The sequence below is a fragment of the Leopardus geoffroyi genome, chromosome B1 (assembly GCF_018350155.1).
Source record: "Leopardus geoffroyi isolate Oge1 chromosome B1, O.geoffroyi_Oge1_pat1.0, whole genome shotgun sequence".
In the NCBI taxonomy this organism is placed as follows: domain Eukaryota; kingdom Metazoa; phylum Chordata; class Mammalia; order Carnivora; family Felidae; genus Leopardus; species Leopardus geoffroyi.
The window spans coordinates 173,736,653-173,759,954 of NC_059327.1; the positions used below are offsets into that span (position 1 = coordinate 173,736,653).

The 23,302-nt window shown below is 47.4% G+C and overlaps 1 long non-coding RNA gene across 2 annotated transcripts; it reads right to left on the reverse strand.

Moving 5' to 3' along the window:
- Positions 1 to 315: 315 nt before the first annotated feature.
- Positions 316 to 23,029, reverse strand: LOC123596073. Of its 2 annotated transcripts, none has more exons than XR_006711514.1 (4): positions 22,517 to 23,029; positions 19,569 to 20,282; positions 6,234 to 7,004; positions 316 to 1,880 (listed from the first exon to the last, which is right to left on the reverse strand). It is a non-coding gene; the product is annotated as an uncharacterized LOC123596073 (long non-coding RNA). The 2 variants fall into 2 exon arrangements; XR_006711513.1 differs by lacking the exon at positions 22,517 to 23,029 and adding an exon at positions 11,234 to 11,344 and having other exon boundaries at positions 19,569 to 19,905.
- Between the last annotated feature and the right edge of the window lie 273 nt (positions 23,030 to 23,302).

The following is a 23,302-nucleotide window of genomic DNA, read 5'->3' on the forward strand; positions in this document are numbered from 1 at the left end:
TTTGGCATCCTTCACTCATCCTTTCCTTTGAGCTATCTCGACATTTCTAAACAGGGCTGGGCACCTTACACTCCTGTTATCACGCAGATGACTTTTCTGGGTTTATTTGCGTATTTACCTATCCTGCCCATAAGACTGTGATCCCAGGACGGCAGGAGCCCAATCTTACTCATTTCTGCATCCCCAGCACCCAGCACAGAATCAATGTGTGGGGAAAAAAAAAAAAAAGTTACGTGGATGAATAAACAAACAGATCCATGGATGAATGAATGAATGAATGAATGCACAGCTCCCCACCCTCCCCACCCCCGCACATACACACCCCCATGCCTTCATTTCCCAGATGAGGCATGTGAGGCAGGGAGGGACATTAGCATGCCAGTGAGACCGAGCCCCCAGGGCCTCCCCACGGGAGCCGCACCCACGCCAGCTGCAGCTGCGCGCTGAGATCATGCAGAACCCTGAGCCACTCGGCGGCCACCTTGCCTTGTCTTTCCTTCTTGTTCCTTGGCTCAGCGCGCACAGTAGGGAGATGCTGACCCAGGGAAATCAGAGGCAAGCAGGCGGTTGCCGGCAGGTGCCAGCTGCCCCCCTCGGCGGGGTCTGGGAAACCGGAATCTTCTCTGTGACTCTCTGTCATTACCACAGTGAGGACCACAGTGAGAAACGATTTGACTCTCTCAAACTTACTTCAACAGCAGGATACAGAGAGCTGAACCTCATGCCCAGAAATGCATCGTCCATGAACCTAAAACAGCCAGTTTTACTTCGCTTCCTCCCCCACGGAATTAGATTCGGGAGAAGTCGGATAAAATCTCCGGACCGGCGGCCCCCAGCGCTGCTTGTCCCAAACACATTGCAGAGACTGGGAAGAGAGCTGGAGGAGGGTGGCCTACCCAGCTGGCCTTGTTCCTGCTCTCAAGTGGGGGGTGGGGGTGGGGGGAAGCCTCTGAGGAAATTCGTGGGCCCCAACACAGCTGTGGTCGTTACTGAATCATTAGATTTGCCACAAACAAGATAAAAATTTCAAACAACAAAGAGGACTTTTCCGTGGTCGGCTGAACGGGGTTTCTCATTGTGTTTTGGTTCCTTCTGGTTTCCTCACACCCTGACTGCCTTTGCCAGAAAGCCACAGGAGCCCCTGTTCCTCCAGCAGTCCTGAGGGGGGGGGGGGTCAAAGGATTTTTGGTTTTTAAATGTAGGTAAATCCGGAAAAGACTCAGGGTTTTGAGTCATTGTTCTGTGAGTAGTTTGACCTCCTCTTGCCTACTTCTCAGAATTAGAGGTCTCCTCTCTGAGGAACACAAAAGCCCAAACAGGAAAAGAGAAGAATATCCCAAATTCATAGCTAGGAAAAGGGAAGTCACTTCGCTGTTTGTCCTCAAATGTACACCCTATTCAGATTCTCTACCTCTTCCAGATGTCGGGTAGAAATAAGCCACTTGTCCCTGATCCCACAGTTTTCTATTCTGTGTGTGTCTTACCTGTCACCCTAGACTTCAGACCTCTTTCTGTTCCCTTTCATACCTACTAAGTGTATAATAAATATTATTGTCTGATCAAAAGCCTGAAGCCAAATTAAAGCCGAGAGCATTTTTATAAAATATGAATTATTTAGAAAGTGTTACTAGAGGCCAAGCCCTTTATATCATATATTAATCCTCACTGAAGTCCTGTAGGGGTGGGTGTTTTTTTGTTTTACAGATGAGAAAACTGAGCCTGGGAAGGCTTCTGGGAGTGTAAGGTGCTTCTCAGTGGTGGGGGGTTGAACTCCGGGACAGTCTCACTGGCAAAGCTACGCTCCTCACCTCTTTGGACTTCCCAGCATTTCAGCGGATGACCCAGGAAAGCTTTCACTTACTGGGCACAGTAACCAGGACCTAAGGGATCAGGACACTGTGTAAAACACGGCAGGACTCAGAGCAGAAAAAGGTTCACTAGCACCCAAATCGTTAATGCTTTTCCAGGCAGAGTGACAGGGACTGCCCAGGCCAAGCCCTCATCTCCCAAATCCCACCCTTGCCCCCTAACCATGGCCAGCTCCTCTCTCCCAACCACCCTCGGTGAGTATCAGGAGAAATGTCCTTTGTCTCCTCCCCTAACTAGCCCTGAGCTGGAGTGTGGCACAGTATGGTGGTTCTGAGTATGTGTGTAACTGCAGACCTTTGCCCCAGTCATGCTCATAGCCAATATCCCTGAATTGATCCCAATACTCCTTGCTACAGAAGACAGATCAGAACTCAGAATCATTCTCAATACAGCATTCCAGGCAAACACTACCAATCCATCAGCCTTGTTCTGAGATTAAGCCTGTTTGTCATTATTTGCATAGCAAGTGATCAGTGGAATTTAATTTCCATTCCCTTCTACCCTTCCTGCCTGCCTTCCTCAGTGTTTCTGGGATGGGTAGAGGGATGGATGGATGGATGGATGGATGGAAGGAGGGAGGGAAGGATAGAGGAAGAGAGGGAGGGAAATAGAGAGGGATGGATGGATGGATGGATGGATGGATAGAAGAAGGGATGGATGGATGAAGGGATGGATGGATGGAGAAATGGAGGGAGGGAAGGAAGAAAGGAGGGAAGGATAGAGGGAGGGAGGGAGGGAGGGAAATAGGGAGGAAGGGATGGATGGATGGATGGATGGATGGAAGGAGGGAGGGAAGGATAGAGGAAGAGAGGGAGGGAAATAGGAATAGATGGATGGATGGATGGATGGATGGATGGATGGAGGGAAGGATAGAGGAAGGGAGGGAGGGAAATAGGGAGGGAGGGAGGGACAGAGGGAGGGAGGGAGGGATGGATGGAAGGATGGAAGGATGGATGGATGGAAGAAGGGATGGATGGATGAAGGGATGGATGGATGGAGAAATGGAGGGAGGGAAGGAAGAAAGGAGGGAAGGATAGAGGAAGGAAGGGAGGGAAATAGGGAGGGAGGGAGGGATGGATGGATGGATGGTTGGATGGCTGGATGGAAATTAAGTTCTCCCCTTACACAGGAGCCCTGGTTGGCACCACTCCTAATTCTGCTGACTCCACTCAGTGCCAGTGCTTCCTTGACAAAACTTGCTCTTAGCATGTGGCATTTGTTATAGGAACTGGTGAGATTCCTGGGTCATTCTGAGGCCATGGAGGATCTTCAGCGTCAGCACTTTGTTTCTCACTCAGTCTCATTTCCTCCCCCTCTAACATATGCCTGAGCTTAAAAACATCCACTCACCCCATACTTCCTTCTTCTTTTTAAAGCTCAAGCTGACAAGAGAAATTTCTTCTCCCACTCACCACTTTTTTTTGTATACAGAGAAGAAAAAATACAATTCCACTGTGGGGTGCATAGGAATTGCCAATGATTAAAAACTTTTCTGTCTCTTTGGAACCATCATCACCCTTAACCTATACCATTAGTTGCCTAGAGGTTCTGAATCATCCCATGATTTAGTTATGCATGGGGAAGCATGTTTTTCCAGGGCCTTTTAAGAAGCTTTGGCTTTTGGTTTTGAACCAATCAAGTTATGGTGATAACAGAATATTCTTTCCCTAGCAAAATACCACGTAGTGTTCAAGAGGAAGAACATGTTAAGAAACTTTTATTCAAGTCACTTTGAAGAGGAATAAAATAGCTCTTATAAAGCAACATTTTTGAGATTTGAGTACAAGTAAATCAGAAGCATATGGATTGTGTGCTATGAAAACATACTTTTGTTTCCCTGGGAAGGAAAAAAAATACTTGGGAAAAATATATTTTATAAAATGGCATATATTAGAAAATAGCTGGAGATTTTTAAGAAAACCAAAATGTAGCAGGAATGGTCCAGCTCTAGTTATTAATATCCTGGAACCAGCTGGGGAGTAAAATTAGGTGGTGAAATTATTGTACCATTCTTATTCCGAGCTGGAAAGGACACATTTCTCATATCTTTCTCACAAAAGAAAAATGATATACTGAGACCTAGGAGACGAGGCTTTGTGTTTTTTTCTTTGTTTTGATATCAGTTCTGATAATAATTCTTATCACTGGACTCATAGACTAGGTAAGGTAAGAGTGTGTAAGTAGTGGGGCGCCTGGGTGGCTCAATTGGCTAAGCATCCGACTCTCAGTTTCGGCTCAGGTCATGATCTCGTGGTTTCATGGGTTCGAGCCCTGCCTTTGGCTGTGCACTGACAGTGCGGAGCCTGCTTGAGAGTCTCCCTCTCTCTCCCTCTCTCTCTGGCCCTCCCCTACTCATTCCATCTCTGTCTCTTTCAAAATAAACTTAAAAAAAAAAAAAAAAAGAGTGTGGAGGTAGATATGGGGTCCCAGAGTCAGACTGTTGCCACAATTCATGGCTCTACCCCGTTCGACATGGGATCTCCACAATCCATTCACCTCTTTCTATGCCCTTGTTTTGTCATCTGGAAAGTGAGACGAAGACAATGACAGTGATGACAATGAATTACTACACTTACTATCTGGGAAAGCACTTGGAATAAATGTCTGATGCACAGAAAAGTTCTCAGTAAATGTTGGCTCATATTATTTGTCTTCTTGCCTAGAATGCTCTGCCACTAGATAACTCTATGGTTCAGTCGTGCACTTCAAAACCTGACAAACCTTTAGGTAGACTGAGGAAAAAAAAAAAGAAATAAAATGAAATGCAAGTGGTGACATTACAATCAACTTGAAAGAAATAACAATTATGAGGAGAGAATACAGTGAACAACTGTACCCCAGCAAATCAGATAATCTACATGAAATAGCAAATTCTTAGAAACACACCAATTACCTAAATTGACTCAAGAAGAAATAGAAACCACAACAGACCTATTACAAGTAAAGAGAGTGAATGGGTAATCAAAACCTCCCATTGGAAGAAAGTTCAGGACCAGATGTCTTCACAGGTGAATTCTACTAAATATTTAAAGAAAATGTAATACCAATCCTTCTCAATCTCCTCCAAAATATGGTAGAGGGGAACACCTCCTAACCCATTGCATGACGACAGTGTTCTTCTGATACCAAAATCAGTCCCGCAGTTCTTTCAGGACTCTGCCCTCCCCTTCCATATAACTATAGTCTCACCTCCTCCCACACACATATGCATTCCCTCGCCTCAACTTATTTTTCATCATAGCTCTTATCACTACCTGAAATATACTTATTTTCCTATTGATTGATTGATTCTCTTCTCTCACTAGAATGTGGGAGCTCCATCAGAGCATGGAATATTTTTTTCCACGGAATAACTTCTTAGGCATGAATTTTCCACGCCTAAGATAGTGCCTACCACATAATAAGGGCCTATAAAAATGTGTTGGATAAATATATTGTCTAACCATTCTTTTACTGAAAGAAAATAAAGAGAAATCTAGAGAGGACCTGGGTATTGCAGAACTCCAAGATCTAGCTGACTAGAAGAAAATTCGCCTTCAGAAGCAGATAACCAAGAAAGTGTTATGTCAGGAAAACAAAGGGAAATGAGATTTCTGAAAAGCAGGGACCAGTCAGCAGTGTCAATAATGCTGAGAAATCAAGTACAATAAGAACCAAAATGTCCACTGGATTGAGCTGCAGATTATTGGCCACCTTCGTGAGAATCATTTGGGAGGTATCATAAGGCTAGAAGACAGAAGCCAGGTAACTTTGAGCAGTAGATGAAGGAGGCAGCCCATTCTGATAACATTTTAAAGAAGTTTTTCTATTAAAAAAAAGACACAGAGATAAGGAAGCTGCTAGAAAAGGCAGGTGTCAAGTGAGGATATTGTCTTTAAGTGGGAAAGATCCGTAAATGTCTAAAAGCACATGGAAGGAATCCAGTTGAGGAGAAAAGAAGTTGAAAATACAAGAGAAGGCAAGGTTCCCAGAAGGAAAGGTATGGGAGGCAGACCATAGGACTGGCTTTAGCAAGGACCAACCTCTCCTACACTCTCAGACTGCAGGAAGGCAAGACCCGGAGAGCCCCTTTGACTTACCCACCAGCCCAACCAGGACCCAGGTCTCCAGTGTTCTTTTTACTATGCAGTTTTTTCTCTTGCTCAAATTAGAATGTTCAACGAGACGTGAGGAGGAGAGGGGGTTAGAAATCAAAACTGGGAAATAAAAAATGCCTACTACAATAGATTTTGTCATTGAAGACTTTCTTAGGGAGGGTGCTTCTTCCCACTCAGGAGCTCTTTCCCCAGCAGCATGAACCCCATTAGCAGAGTATCTCCCTGGAGCCCTTCTTCACCCCTCCCCTGGACAGCAGAGGGACTTACCTAATTGAGGAATCTGTGGGAAGAAACCAAGCATGCACAGCCCAGCCCCTTCCTGTCTCTTCTTCCTTTTAGGAAATAGCAGAGAAAACATGCTCTAGATGGCTGTCAAACCCACGGCAAGCACAGCAGTAAAGCTCTCCACGCTTACCGTGTGTGGAGGCCAGCAGTGGTCTGCTTCTGCCTCTGACCAGATCGGCTGGTGCAGCCAGCACGTGGACTCACGATTAGGAAGTCCATTTGGCCACAGATATATTCCACTTTCTCCAATGTCAGCTTTATCAACAGGAAAGATGTTATTTTGGTGTCTCTCTGCCTCTCTCCTTTGTCTTTTTTTTTTTTTTTTTCCAGTGGGTTCAGAAAAAGATGAGAAGGAAGGGAACTAATTATTCCAACAAAAATTAAACTATTCAAATCGGCATGTGAAACTTCATTCTTGAAATCATTCTTTTTAAGACAGAAGGACCAAAAAACCATAAGACACAATATGACTATTTACTGATATGATTTAAATAGTGAAAGTGCATTCTTTTCGAGGAAGAACACCCCAAAAGGAGAACATGAGGGCCTGATATTTCATAGATGTGTAAAACCCAAAGGATCTGCTTGCTTAATTCATCTGGATCGAAGTACAAAATCACAGTTGATTGTTTGACTCTTTCCAGGATTCCACTGTTTTCTGTCTGGAAACAGCCACGGCCACATCCACAATTCCAAACTTGAGAAAATGACCCAGAATTCTCACAACGTGTGAAGAGCACAGCGATGACCATCCTGTGAGGGTGGGAGAGAAACGTGCCAAAGTACATTCTTTGTTGATGAGAAAAAATTCACCGACAATTGTAAAATTAGGTGTTTGGCACCATATTTAGCCATGGAGCCAGTTTTCAACTCACTTCTCTCCAACTTTTTCAGTGCCAAAGAGTTGCTCCTAATAATCATCTCAAAAATAGTCACTGTCACCTTCTCCAATTACTTCAGTCTCCATATTTCAAATTGAAAAATATTGGCCTTGACTGCACAACTTCTCCCAAGTTGCTATTTGGAAATTTACCAGATAAGCTTTAGGTCTATCAGTGAAGACCAAGATTAGCAGCAAAATCCCTCTTGCAATTTTGCTTGAAAGCTATTTTAAGAAACAAAGGGGCTGGGGATTATTCAATGACTTTAAGGCACATCAGAATCTGTGGGAGGTTTGAGGTCGAGGGTGGGAATGTGGGCAGGACTAAGGGAGCTGGTAAAGGCAAGGTTGAAGGAGACACAGCAAAACTCAGAGCAGAAGCATATGGCCTACACTCCACCCAGGTCCTGCAGTGAACAGCCTCCAATCATCTTACATCCTTGAATTCAAAGCTCCCAGAGAGAGGATCTGATCACTTTGATTTATAAGAGCAGGCACTTCCCTCCACCATCTGCCCTCCCCAAAGCAGCTCATGGTGGGAAGCTCCCTAAAAGACAGAAGGAGTACAATTGGAATGGTAGGATTGGGTGCTGGACAAGTGACCCCCATACTTGGGCCCCACGGGGAAGTCCAGTGAGCATCAGTTTGGTGGTTTGATTCAGCCATGATGGTTTATTGCATGGTGATCCTGAGAGACCTCATTCATCCAAACACGATTCAGTACATAGTGATTAAGTCCTTCTGAGTAGAGATACATCGGTGAACAAAACAGACACAGTCCCTGCCTTGATAGAGTTCACAGCCTTCTCAATTCATCCACTTTGACTTATAGGCCACTGAGCCACCCTCATTGTTAGAAGCTCACAGTTGCTATAAAACAATCCCATCCAAACCCTAGCCCTGGTCTGACAGAAAGTCTGGGTTGGAAGGACACCACTGCACAGACTTGACATACTAAGGACTGATATTCTGAGCTCAACTCATCTGCAAATTGAAAAATGAGCTTGAGCTCGGTGTGGACACAAGGAAATGCAGAATGTGACCATGTCACAGGGGACTGATCACCAGCAGGTGACCCTGAGGGGTCAGCAGACAGCAGCATAGCTTGCTGGAAACTTTGTACCTAGTGATATTAGTACATGTTAGTTCAAACAAACATTTCCATTTTGGTAGATTCTTTTGTAAAACTGCTCATTTTACATTCGAAGAATGCACTGAACTACCTAAAGTGTGTTGTGTGTGTGTGTGTGTGTGTGTGTGTGTGTGTACATGTGTTCACTAGAAAGTATAAAAAAGAGTTCAAATTTTTTCCCTTGTTTTTCATGGTGACATCTGGGCATCCATGGTGGTCAATGTCATGGAAAACTCGGGAGCTCCCGGATCTAAAACTCTCAGTTATTTATCTGTGTTCATGGCCTTGGAGAAGTTTCCTAACTTTGCTGAAGTTTGTTTCCTCATCTATAATATTAGAATAATACTATCTATCCTTTGTCATGCACTGACCATGTGCCAGGCACTATGCTGAAAATTTTTAAAGATTTTTCCCCAAATCCCTTTTGCTTACTTTTTACTTATACTGATTTTGCAAATGAAGAATCAGACATAGAACAGTTAAGTAATTTGCCTAAGATCATGGAGCTGATAAGTGTAGGAGAGGTAGGATTTTAATCCGGGTGTGTCTGACCCCAGAGCCCATATTCCCCAACACCTCATTCTACGACTTTCTTACTGGGTGCTTTTGGTAGGACAGGATCAGATCAGGTGACCAAAACCCTCAAAATTCTCCTCCACAATCATCAGCGACTCTAGCTCCTTCTCGTTGCTTTACCATGCTCAACAAGTGGTTTCCACCTCATGGTCTAAGAAGGCTGTTCACATCCAGCCATCACATCCACGCTCCAACTGGCATAGAAAAAAGAAGAGACAAAAAGGGGCATGTTTCTTCCTGTTTAGGACACTTCCTCAGAACCGCACAGAACACTTCTGCTTCCAACACAATGACCTCATGGGCACACGTAGCCACAGGGGAGGCTGGGCTATGTGGTCTTCTTGTAGGAATTCATGGGCCTCGTTTAAAGAAAAAAACATGTATAATTATATTATTAAGGAAGAAAGGAAAGGAGAGCACTGGAGGACAATCTTTGGTGCACAGGATAATGGAGATGATGAGGGAGAACGTAAAAGAAGCACCAGCTCACTGCCAGGCACGTAGCAGGTACCTGAACGTAATGCCATCACTTATTACGGTTGACCTCCATCTGGCATCCTGCAGGACCCCAGCAGGAAATCACAGATTCGAACCGTGAAGGAAAGGTCACAGGAAAAGGGTAGGAGAAGGAACTACTGTTTTAAATCACCATCATATTATGGATCGGGCCTCGTTTCCCACACGAAAGCGCCGCCTCCGCCCATCTGCGGCATCCTGAGGACCGCGTGGAAGGTGATCACGAGAAGGCGCTTCAGCAACCGTCCCTGGCGGCATCCGTGCCCACCACGTGAGCCGCGGGGTGATGCTATCACAGGTGACCGCCGGTAAGTAATTTCTACCGCAACGGTTCATGGAAATGCAGTTTTCATTACAGTAAGAAAATTGAAATCTCAGCCAGCCTCTGTGGGTTGCATCTGGCCCATTCCTCATTTCTCGTAAGATTGCGTGTTGTTTTCATTCCCCTCCTGATTAGCCTTTATCATGAAGGGTAGAGGGGGAGCAAGGTGATTGAAATCCCCGGGAAATCTCCACCTCACACTGCCATTCAGCAATCTTCCTCAACCATCCAGATACCAGGGCTCTGATCAAGTAGGAAAGGGCCATTTTTTAATTTGAGGTGGAGATATTATCTAGTAGGGAAGGTTCCAGATGGCTGGACTGAATTGAAGTGACAGACAGGCAACCAGTACGGAAGGGGGAAGAGGAAAGGGAGAGAGGGAGAAAGAGGGAAAATGGCGGCACTGAGGGCCCCAAGTCAGTGAAAAGCTCTCAAAGGTACCGGACGACTTCCCTTGGGTGGGAGGTATTTGGGGCATGGATACTATGAATGCCTTTCCACACAAAGTATGTTCTCAGCTCGGTTTGCCTCTTGCTCTTTGAATTGCAAATGATCTGTGGCTGCACAAAATTTCTCCTTTGTTGGAAAGACGTTAACTAAACATGCTGCAGCCTTGCTCCTTCAGAAGCCCCTTTCGTCTCAATTCAGGGTCGCTGTCCCTCAGCTCCTAATCTCTCACGCCCCGTGTCCTTTCCTGTCCCTGCCGGCTCCTTCTTTGCAGCTCATCTTTTTTTGCGCCACCCACTCGGCAGAGTAAGCAAGGAGCTAATAGATTCGCAGCAAAGAGAACATCTGCTTAGCCACGCGAGTCAAAGCGCATAATTTCGTAATTTTGTTGAGAAAGCAAAAGAGCACTAGACATCCTCCCCTTGGCAGAGGCCCACCCAGTTTTAGGTTTTATCTCTTCCCTGTTTTTTCCTGTTACTGCTCATCATATGACCAAATGGGTCCTGGCTGCCATTTTCTTAGCCCCAAACTGATACTCTCTCAACCACGTGCAAGTAATTTCCAGAAGAGTGACTACGGTAAAAATCAGGGAGGAGGAAAAGTTTGATTTCAGCAGAGAGCCAGACTCAAAGTTTTCCCATAACCTACACATGTTCAAGCCACGGCCAATTCAGCATGGAGTAGTGACGGGGAGATTCATCTACGCCATCTCGGAGAGCCGTCTGATTGCTCAAGATGTTCACAGGAGGGAAACTGCCTCGCCCCTTATTTCGTTTACTCATTCACGCATCTTCAGATTCTTCTTTCCCAGACTCTTTTAGCAGATCCGTGTTTTGCCATGACTGACAGAAGTTCATAGGCGATGGAGCTACATTTATCTGTTAGTCTCTTGGAAGGCATGCTGTCCCTGCTTGCAGGCAAACTGGGATTCTGGAATGATCTGGGGATCATTTCACTGGTCAGTGGGTTCATGTTCCCTCTCCAAGCCTGGAAGCTTTCTTGTCCCCATTCTCACTCTCGAATATTATTTCACTTGCACCTGTGTACGCGGGAGACCTTTGAGCCTGGAGATGGCTGGACTGCCAGGAAACTGACAGAGTCCGACTTACCCTCATCTTTTCCTTTTGCGTCTCCGACTCCAGTGGCACCACGAGGTGTCCTTCAAGATCTCAAATACAGAGCTGCTCCCTGCTCCCTGGTCTTCCGCAAATGGGCCAGCACTGCCAGAGGACGGACAGTGGACCAAGGAAGGAAAGACTCACAGGTTATGGATTTCAGAGCAATGAGGATCTTAGAGACCGTCCATGCCTGTCACTTTACGGAGAGGAGTGCCACGGTCAAGGCTGTGCACAAAGCCACGGCAGAGCCAGGCCAAGAGATGGAAACTCCAGCTTCTGATTCGGGGCTCTCTTCACTGTGCCTGGTGTGCCTGATGTAATGCTGGCTGATGGCACTCCCCAGACCCAAGAGTTCCCAACACTGTATGAAGACACCAAAGAGATGTAAAAAGTGGAACCGTTGACAGAGAGAAAGAGGCAGAAACTTCTTTTTATTTATGGCCAGCTGGTGTTTCTGTTGGCCTACTCACAATGGGAGAATTGAATGGATCTGAAGGATGGGAGGACAGCAAAAGAAAGGAAGCAAGGGGGTCAGAAGAACATGCCAAGGCGACTGGCCGCGTAAGCAGTGGAAGCGACCCGCACGGGTCCAAATCCCAGCTCTCTCCCTAGCTGTGTTGCTTAACCTTTCTGCACCTCAGTTTCCTCAGCTGTAAAACGGACATCATAGTACTGTCTGCACTATAAGTCTTTTCGTGGAAGGTTCTCAGGACAGTACCGGACACATAGCTGGCCACGGTTATATTCCCAGGGAAGGAAGCGTGAGGGACAGCCACGAGAAAAACACAAGGCGTCTGTCAGGCAGACTGCAAATGAACCCCTCTCCCCGTTTCTGGCAGTGTTGCTCAGGGAAACTACAGTGTGATGCCAAGGGCCTGCGTTCGAAAAATGGTACGAGTGTGACGCTAAAACGGAGAGGTCTCAAAACACCGTGGCTTACAGAACAAAGAGGGTTATTTGTCCGTCAAGGCACAATCCTGACGTGAACTGTGCAGGCCAGTGGAGGAGCTCTGTTTCTTTGTGATCATTCGGGAACCATGGTTTTTTCCAAGTGGTGACTCTGCCAACCCCTCCGTGTTCTTGTCAAACCGAATCAGCCCCATATCCAGATTTTAGCCAGCAGGTAGAAAGGGGGTGTGGGGAGGAGGCGTACCCATCATCTTAAGGCTCAAGCCACAACGTAGCACCTTGATGTCTGCTCACCTTTAACTTGCAAGAATTTTGTCATATGGTCACATCACCCCCGACTGCAAGGGAGGCTGGGGATGGAGTCTAGCTGTGCAGTCACGAACCCAGAGAGGAGGGGAGAGACACCCACGTTCAAATCCAGTTCTCGTGATTACTGATCGCGTTTAGGGGCAAGTTACGGAAACACTTCCTACCTCTTCTTGCTCTCTCCTTTAACCAGTTCTCTAGTGTCAATCACCCTTTGATTCTACAAGTATTTCTTGAGCACCTACTATGTGCCGGACACTGTTCGAAGTCCAGAGGACACAGCTTTGAACAAGACAGACCAAGCCGCCTTCGCTTTGAAGCAGATTCACTATAAAGCTAATGAGGAGCCTTCCGGGGACTTTTTCTTTTCATTCCAAATCAATATTCATTTTCATGCTGAATTTTATAGCCTTTTCTTAAAATTGTTTTTCTCTAAGTTTATTTATTTATTTGAGAGAGAGAAAGGGAGCACAAGGGGAGGAAGGCAGAGAGGGAGGGAGACAGAATCCCAAGCAGCCTCCTCACTGTCAGTGCACAGAGCCCGACGTGGGGCTCGATCTCACAAACCATGAGATCGGGACCTGAGCTGAAACCAAGAGTGAAAACCTCTCTTTTTACTGAGATCTCTCGTTAGGATTGTAAAAGAAACGATAGACACCTAGGTCTGGAGACATCTGAATGATCATTTTGTCAGAACTTAAATATGCTCGAGACTTTTCAGGGCTACTTGTATCCACACTGTCCAGGCTTCTCCATGCCCTAGGTCCCAACTAGCCTTTTCTTACCTCCTACCCTGAACACCTACATGCAACTCCTTATCCTAGAATGAGCTCTTAAGTCACAGAATTTTAGGGTGAGAAGGAACCTTGGTGTTGATGAGTCCATTCCAGAGATATTACCGATCGGCCCTGAGACTCGCGGTGAGTTTGCGGTCAAGCTAAGGGAAAGCCTCAATCTCTGCATTCCTAGGTCTGTAATCAAAATCAGTGACAGATGAAAGGTGCCTGCAGTGTTTTGTGACAGCAGAACTTAAGGCAGAAGTTGTTAAATAAACACTCACGGACGTGGCCTGCCAGATCTACCCACGTCGTAGGTGGTTATGAGCGTTCACTGAGATAACACATGTTAAAGCACACAGAACGGCGTGAGAGACATTTAAACGTCAGTGGCGGATACTACTTTGGTGGCAGAGCAAGGGGAGTGTCCCAAGACCAGATGTGGTCCCCGTGGGAAAGGGCGCAGGTGTGGGGCACTGTGGGGTGGTCTTGGGGCCTGTAGGCATGAACAGAAGACCTCAGCAGAAAGGGGCTGGCCGTTATACCTCCGGAATCCCAGGAGCTGGGGAAGGAGTCATATGAGACCACCCAGAGGGATAGAGACCTTCAGCCTGGGTCAAGGGAACCACAGGAGACGGGGGGCCCAGCTGGAGGCCTCTGCAGAGCCCGTGACAGGGCCAGCTTTAATCATCTGCCAGGCCACCCCATGGAGGCCAGCTGCCGGCCCAAAGGGCTTAGGCCACCCAGCCACGTGAGAACGATCTTATTCCCTTACCTCTCCCCTTTCTGGGCTTCATTCCAAGCACGGAGGGAAGCAGCAGCTAGCAAGGGGGAGGAGGTGAGCAGAGGGGGAGGCGAGGAGAAGGGCCATGCCCCCTTTCCCAGGGCAGGCTTCCAGGATGAGGCGGGTCTGAGCCAAGGGAGAAGAAAAGATTTCAGGCTAAATCAGTTTCAGAGTTTTAACTATTACCTGGGACTTAGAATGTGAAGGTCCGAAGGCAGGCTACTTCTTTGCAACTCAAAGGAGTATTGTGTTATCTGAGCACGACAGCAAGTTCACTGGCCCAAGTCATCATTGGAGGGAGAGGGCTGCTGCCGCCATCGAATAAAATTGAAGGAGACAATGGGGGCCCCCACAAAACTTGGATCTGCCCCTACTGCTCCCAGTGGCGAGAGATGATAGACAGATGGATAGAGAGAGAAAGAGGGGGAGAGTTCCATTTGGTTCACAATCCCTGTTTCATGCTCTTCCAGTGAGCCAGTTATACACGATTTTAATTTGACAGTCATTCTGGCTGTGTCAAAAACATGCAATGCTATTTCCTAAATCGTCACTTTCTCTTTAAAAAAAATGTTTATTTATTTTTGAGAGAGAGAGGGAGACAGAGGCTCTGAAGCGGGCTCTCCGCCAACAGCCGCGATCCTCCCCATGCAGGGCTCGAACTCACAAACTGCGAGATCATGACCTGAGCCAAAGTCGGGGGCTCCACCAACTGAGCCACCTGGGGCACCCCCTAAATCATCAGTTTCTGCCAATAAGAAAGTGCATTTTTATTCCACTCTAGTGTACTCGCTCATGAGTTAAAAGTACTTTTTGGACTCCCTTTTAAACTTCCTGATTGCACACGATAGTTTTATCGTCTATAATCCTTTCACTCACTGAAGCCTCAGGGATATATATCATAGAGGCCATGTTGCTCTGAACATGGCATGAGCTCAAAATTGCAGTCACTGACTCCTCGTGTCTCCAGGCCACGGAGTCCCACACGGTGTTTTCATGTTCCTTGAGGCCTTCCCCATCACTCTCTACTGACAGATTACATGCAGTCAGGTCATTCATTCATTCATTCATTATTTATTGGGTTGGGTACCCCCTTTATGCCCAACACCCTGTGGGGTGCTGGAGATAAAAACCTGACAGCTGACCAGCACACAGACCCTGCCCTCGAGGCACACACCATCTACTATTTCATGATTCACTGGGTATTGAATGATTGTGATAACATGTGATAAGGACGACGGTGGCATTATATACAAGGTGCAGTGGCAATGGGTCAGATCAGTTTCACAAAAGAGAACAGCATCGGGCTAGAAGGATCAGTAAGACTTTTCCAGGCGGAGGGAACCCCTTGCATGAGTCAGGATGGCCTAAGTTATGCCATGGTAACAAAATGACCCTGAAACCTTGGTAGCTAAATATAACTAAGATTTATTTTTCACTCAAGTCACGTCCAAGGCCGGTCAGCTGGTTCGGGGGTGGGTAGGAGGAGTAATAGGCAAGGCTCTGCTCTCCACAGTCCTCTGAGGCCCGAAACGAGCAGAGTCCATACGCTCTAATAGCCCTACCATCCAGAACATGTGGCTTCCAAGCTGGCCCTGCAGGGAACAGAAAGCTTGAAGGTAACACACTGAAGGTGAATTCCTCAGCACAGAGGTGGTAGAGATAATTTCCATTCCCACTCATTGGCCAGAACAAATCACCTGTTTCATCAGGTTATGAACTGTACAGGGACACGTGGCTGTTCTGTGAGTGTGGCAAACGTCTCTGCCACAAGCTCAAAGACAGGAAACCATTTCCTACGTTTAGGAAACTGAATAGTTCAAAATGATTAGAGAAGAGAGTGCAGACAGGCAGTAGCAAAAATTGAGTTAAGAAAGGTAGGGGGAAGGGGCACCCGGGTGGCTCATTTGGTTAAGCGACAGACTCTTGACTGTGGCTCGGGTCATGATCTCACGGTTTGTGAGTTCGAGCCCTGCATCAGGCTCAGCACTGACAATGCAGAGCCTGCTTGGGATTCTCTCTCTCTCTGCCTCTCTCTGCCCCTCCCCCACTCGTGCTTTCTCTCTCCCTCCCTCTCTCTCTCTCTCTCTCAAAATAAATATATAAACTTTAAAAAAAAAAAAAAAAAGAAAGGTAGGGGTAAGATGATGGAATCTTGTGTGCCTTGCGTAAGAGTTTGGACCACCGTATGTGCAAAGCAAAGCTTTTGAAGAGTTTTAAACATAGTATCACAGTCATTTTGCATTTTAAGTGCATCCCTCATGAAGCAGCATGCAGGATGAATTAGAAAAGGGTTGAGACAGGAGATGGAAAGACCAGTTTGATTCCCACAATTGTCCGGGTTAAAGATGATGGAGGAACTAAAATAGAGTCACTGGGGATGAATATGAAAAACGTTAAAGAGACAGTCAGTAGAACTTCATGACTGATTCAATATGGAAGAAGGAGAAAAATAAGATGACTTTCTATTCTGCTCTAGATGAATCTCGGTGCCACCCGTTAAGATAAGGAATATAGGAGGATGAATGGGCTTGGGGGGAAAGACACTGAGGGCGATTTGGGACCTGAATTTGAGTTACATAATGTGTTTGTTATGAGCTGAATTGTGTCTCTCAAAAATGTATGCTTGGGGCGCCTGGGTGGCTCAGTAGGCTAAGTGTCTGATTGTTGATTTCAGCTCAGGTCATGATCTCGCGGTTCGTGACACTGAGCCCTGAGTCGAGCTCCACACTATCAGTGTGGGCCTCTTGGGATTCTCTCCTTCTTTCTCTGCCCCCCACCCCCATTGCTCTCTCTCTCTAAATAAATAAATAAATAAACTTCAAAATAATCAAATAAAAACTTTAAAAAAAGATATGTTCAGTGGGGCACCTGGGTGGCTCAGTCAGTTAAGCGTCCAACTCTTGATTTTGGCTCAGGTCGTGATCTCAAAATTCATGAGTTTGAGTCCTGCATTGGGCTCTCTGCTGACAGTATGGAGCCTACTTGGGATTCTTTCTCTCTCTCTCTCTGCCTCTCCCTCTCTCTCTCTCTGCCTCTCCCTCTCTCTCCAAATCAATAAACTTAAAAAAAAATTTTTTTAATATGTTCAGGTCAACGCCCCCCCCCAAGAGCTCAAAATGTGATCTTATTTAGAAATAGGGTAGTTATAGATCTAATTGGTTACTATTAGGATGAGGTCATCTGGAGGAGAGTAGACCCTTCATCTAATGTGACTGGTGTCCTTATAAGAAGACAGCTAGGTGACCACGGAGGAAGAGATTGGTGTGATGTACCTACAAGCCAAGAAACACCAAGGATTGCCAGAAAACATCAAAATCTACAAGAGGCAAGGAAAGACTCTCCTCTGTGTTTCAGAGAGAGCGTGGCCCTGGCAACACCTTGATTTTTGACTTCTAGCTTCCAGAACTGTGAGAAAATAAACTTCTGTTGCTTTAAGCAGTTTGTGGTACTTTGTTACAGCATCCCGAACAAAGGGATACAGGCATCCAGGGGGAGCTGTCCAGTTGACAGTATGGATGAGGGCAGACCCGTCTTCTGAAAGCCCAAGGTGGGGTTACTAAGCAACACGGAGTAGGCTGGGGCACGTGCGGAGGGGCTTTCTCTTGCCCAGGGAGGTGAGGAAAGGGAAATGGGCAGGGAAGCATCACAATGAAGATGACGTCAGAAGAGGGCTTTGGAGGAGAAGTTGGGATGTTTCTCTCCTAGCTGATGACAAACTCCTGGGAGCCAAGTCTACGTATCTGACAAGTATCTGAAAAACATTTATTGAACGCTCTTGCGATGGGCTCTGTGCTAGGCTCTGAGAGTATAATGAAGAGGGAACAGGCACAGACCCAATTTCCATGCAGTTATAATTTACTGGGGGAGACAGACTAATGCCCGTCAGTATCAAATAACCACCCAGAAAAACAAACAGGCACCCACTCTAGTTAAGTGATATGAAACACACCACCAAGTGTTAAGAGAACGTATTTCAAGGAAGTTGTTTAAGCCTGGAGGCTGTGAAAGGCTTTCTGAGGAAGCAAGGTTTGAACTGAGATTTGAAGTAAAGGAGTTAATTTCACATGAAGAGGGAAAGGGAGGGGTGAGTCCAGGCAAAGGTTCTGGAGCCAGAGGGGAGGCTCGTGCAGATTTGAGGATCTGAAAGAGAGGCAAGGTCACTGCAGCACACAAAGGAGGGGGAGCTGACCCTGAGAGGAGGCAGTAGCCTGGAGAATGGAGGGAAGTGAAAAAGCCAGTCAGTGACTTTCAGCAGGGATCCGAGAGACAAGATGAAATTTGTTTTTGTTTTTGTTTTAATTTTAAAGATCACCTTGATGAGAATAGTTGGAGAAAATCAAGAATGGAGGTAAACAGGGGCACCTGGCTGGCTCAGAGGAGCATGTGACCCTTGATCTTGGGATCATGAGTTCAAGACCCACACTGGGTTTAGGGGTAACTTAGAAATAAATACATGGGGCGCCTGGGAGGCTCAGTCGGTTAAGCGTCCGACTTCGGCTCACGTCATGATCTCACGGCTTGTGAGTTCGAGCCCCGCGTCAGGCTCTGTGCTGACAGCTCAGAGCCTGGAGCCTGCTTTGGATTCTGTGTCTCCCTCTCTCTCTGCCCACCCTTGCTTGTGCTCTGTCACTCTCTAAAAAAAAATAAATAAACTAAAAAACAAACAAACAAACAAACAAATAAACTTTAGGGGCACCTGGGTGGCTCAGTTGGTTAAGCGTCCAACTTCGGCTCAGGTCATATCTCCCAGTTCGTGGGTTCAAGCCCTGAGTCGGGCTCTGTACTGACAGCTCAGACCTGGAGGCTGCTTTGAAATCTGTGTCTCCTTTTCTCTGCCCCTCGCTTGCTCGTTCTCTGTCTCTCTCTCAAAAATAAATTGAAAAAAAACATTTTGAAAAAAGAAATAAATAGACTTTTAAAAATATTTTTTAAAAAAAGAATGGGAGCAAATAGAACTATTCAGAAAGTACTGCACCGGTCCAGCTCAGAGAGCACGTTGGCTTGAGCAACGCACCAGCAGAGGAGACAGAGGATTTAAGTGTTTCTCTAAGCACTCAAGGGAAAAATGAATGAATGGATGAAATCAACTGTCTGTATCTGCAGCTATTCCACGCTCTTCTCTGTCTTCAGGTTTCAAAATACTGTCTGTCTGAACAGTGACATTGATGCCTCGGTGCAAAACATCGTGACATCTGATAAAGGCTTAGTCTATGAAGAGGAAATGAAATGGTGCTCTGAGGAGACGGTGATACTCATTCCAGTTGGGAAGAGGGGGCCCAGAGAAGACAGAATAAGAGGTTTGACCCCTGAAGATCTTCACAGGTCACAGGGGCCCCGAGACAAGGACCTATCTGAAGGACCTAAGGCACCTGCCAGCCACTAGGCTTTCTCTCCTCTGATCTTCCCTAAGGAGCATGACTCACAGGCCCTGTGTACAGAAGGGACGTACCGTACAATCGAGCTCTCCCAAGGCACCCTGCTAGGCAGCATTATCACTCGGAAAGAGGTTTCGCCCTCCTGTAGTTAGATTTTCCTCCGCTGTTGCACTTACCCTGAGACCCGGCGAGAATGAAGTCTGGACCGAGGCCTTCGCATTACACAGGAAGGTGTGCTTCTTCCCAGGGCCTGGCGCATACCTGCAGTTCTCCTGAGCATCAGCTCTCTAGCTCCTGAAGGAGGCAAAGCTGCAGTCCTAGGAGCCAAGAGACTTGGCCCACTTTTGCAACTTGGGATGCGTTGAGTTCAAAGAATTCGCTTGTTTGGGTACCTAATTAGATTTCAGATGCTGTACTAGGTGGGTCTTGAGTTCATTTTCCTTCTCCATCATGCCAAGGAAGGGCGGAGTTCAGAGGCATGAAAGGCAGTCAGCCGTCTTTGAAAATCCATAGTGTCTCTGGGGCACCTGGGTGGCGCAGTCGGTTAAGCGTCCGACTTCAGCCAGGTCACGATCTCGCGGTCCGTGAGTTCGAGCCCCGTGTTGGGCTCTGGGCTGATGGCTCAGAGCCTGGAGCCTGTTTCCGATTCTGTGTCTCCCTCTCTCTCTGCCCCTCCCCCGTTCATGCTCTGTCTCTCTCTGTCCCAAAAATAAATAAACGTTGAAAAAAAAATTTTTTTTTAATAAAAAAAAAAAGAAAATCCATAGTGTCTCACAGTTGATAGAATCTAAAGAGTATTGGGATATTGCTTCGAATCTTTCCTTCTGATTCTTGTTTAATAGATGCTGGAATGGACTCTCCAGAAACAAAGAAAAACCAGACTCTGAAATCTAAAGAACAAACTGATGGTTACCATAAAGGGGAGGCGGGTGGGGGCGACGGGTGATATAGATGAAGGGGATTAAGAAAACACTCATCATGATGAGCACTGAGAAATGTAGAGAACTGTTGAATCACTATATCGTACACCTGAAACTAATATAACACCGTATGTTAATTATACTCGAATAAAAAAATAATCAAATCAAGGCAATGTTTTCATCCTAATTTAACCATGCAGGAGCTACTGATGAAATGATACAAATGACTGAATATTATCTAATAATGAAATCATATCCACATTTACACCCAAATTCCAATGACTCCGAGCTCCCCTTGCCAAACAGAAGGACCTGAGCCCCTCTTTGAACCCTCCCTGTTATTTCCAGGCGATTCTGAAGGGGTCTCAATGTCTTGGCCACAGGAGCCACACAGAGCTCTCCATCGGGTTTGTCTTCAGTGAGTCACCATCGTTGGGGGCCACCAAACAGAGCCGTAAAGAGACTGCCCATTGCCGGCAGTGCTGAGACCGCCTCCCCAGCTCTGTTGGACAGCTTGTCATTTGGGTGCTGAGGCCTAAGCCCAGAGTCTCCCAGTCTTTCGTGAGGGCAGTCCCGTTAGACGATGGCTCCTACCCATCTCCTTGGAGAACACTCAAGCCTGATTCCAAGGAGGGTTGAGGACAAAGGCCATGACATCCCTCTCCCGCCATCCCTGTTCTCTCTGTGGGGCTCCCTGCACACCCCAGGTCTGTGTCTCCCCCATTCAGTCACACAAGCCCCAGGCACATCCACAGAAATCCAAAGAACTCCTTCCGCTGACTGCATCAGAACCTCCTCTCCTGCCTGCCCGGACACACACACACACACACACACACACACACACACACACACACGCAAATTAATATATGTATAGAAAAGGAGCCAAAAGGTCACACATCAAGGAGTTTTCACAATAGCAATGATCCCTGGAGGGTGAGTGTTGTTTGGGTGTTTCTCATTTTTTGTCTGCTGACATACCCCCTTGCTCTGCTTCTTTGTCATTATTTTACCTTGTGATGCTTTCATTATGTATTAATATGCAGTCTACATTTTATTATCTAATACTTTCATTTTTAAAAATCTCTTAAGATATTAACATTTGGCTGATACCTGGAAACCCTCCAGTTTATTTTTGGTCTTCCTATAAGTTGCTTGCAAGCCTTCAGGAACTGTTCTTTGAGCGTTTATCTGGCTCTGTGTCTCAACCTAATACGGAAGCTGGCGAGAGCTGGCATCTGTGCGCCCTCACTGTGTGCCAGGCTCCATGCCAAATGCTTTCCGTGCATTGAACCAAGCCACCCGCCCGAGAACTCTGGGCGGGCACTGTAACCCCCACTAACACTGATGAGGACACAGCTCTTTAGAGCCAACTTAAACCACAAGGCAGCACAGGATGGATGCCAGATGCGTGGTGCAGAGCCCCAAATCCTACAGGAGACAAGAGGCCCAGAGCCCTTCGGCGGGGAATCTGGTTAGGGCGCTAGTCCGGGGGGCTTCCCGAGGCGTTGGCCAGCCGGATCTCCCCCTCCCAGGGAAGTCCTCTCCCTACCCCAAACCCCAGCGTCCTGGAAGAGACAGACGAGGGCTGGGTCCTCTGTGGAACCTCACCCGCTCCCACCCACAGGCTCTCGCGGAAAGTCAGCAAAACTCGGCCAGCCCACTTCAGAGCGGCCGCGGTCCTACCACGCCCGCCCCACCCAACCTCCTGTAAGAGCTTAAGTCAACAGGCGCAGAAAATCAGCCTGCCATCTTGGGATAAGGAGAGGAAAAAAGTCCCCAGCAGCTGCCGCCTAATTGGCGTTCGAAAAGGGAGAGGCTTCCAAGTGCAGAAATGAATTAAATGAGCTTTTTTCCCCTTCAGGGTGGAGTACCAGCTCCACGTCTCCACCCGAGTCACACCCTAGCTGCGGCTATTTATAAGATCTAAGTGCCAGATGGAACCTGCCAGGGCGAAACAACAAACAGAGGGCCGGACGAAAGGCAGAGGCCCCGCGAGCCCCGAGGGGAGCAAAGCCTGAGTGAGCGGCGGGGGGACAGCAGGGCGAGGGTGCGGCGGAGGCAGCCGGTGCCTCCGCCGCCCCTCTCACCCAAGCGGCACTGCCCCAGCCGGCAGGAAATTGGGAGTGCGGGCTGTTGGATGCTTCTCCTACATTCCACAGCCTGGGGCCCAGGGCCGGGTGCTGGGCAGGGACTCCGGGCTGTACCTGTTGGATCAGGAGCAGACAGCAGAGTCCAGGAAAGCCCGCCGGGCCAGCGGCCAGCTGCGGGGCGGGGCGGGGCGGGGCGGGCCGCTGGGGTGGGGCCCAGGTCCCAGCAGAGGCTGGAACACCGTGGAGCTTGGTGCTCAGAGTGCAGAGGCAGGGGCAGGGGGCAAGTCCTGGCTTCCCCCTCTTACCTGGCATGACCTCATGCCTGTTAGGAACCCCTGGACGACTCTTATTTGGGAAACACTGGCAGTAATTAAACCAACTGAGTAGGATTGTTGAGAAAACCGAACAGTCAGGGCTGAGGAAAGTGCCGCAGCACTGAAACAGCCGCTGTCACTCTTGGACTTTTCGCCCGGATGCAAAAATGCTTCCGTGTTAGCCACTGTCTGGACCAGTGACTTGCAGGGCAAACTCCGGGCCCTCTCCTCCCGGAGGGCTGAAGGGCTTGGAGTCAGATCACATCCCAGCTTCCCAGTTCCATGTGCTGTGGGTGACCAAAGGCTGGCCTGAGCACACAAGTCACCTGAAACAGGCACCTGATGATACAGGTGGCTTCCTCCTGCCCCTGCCCACTGGTCTGCTAGGGAGTTAGAATAGTTCCCTGCACCCCCCCCCCCAAACATAAAGCTCTTTCCTCCTTCTCTGGTGAAATCCTCTCCTCCGCTCCCCCATTCAGGAACTTTCCTGACCCTCAGACCACCCTGGAGTTCCTTCCAGAATTTCTAGTGTGGCGTCATCCTGTGGGAATGGAATGCAGACCATGCCGGTCATTTTAAGTTTTCT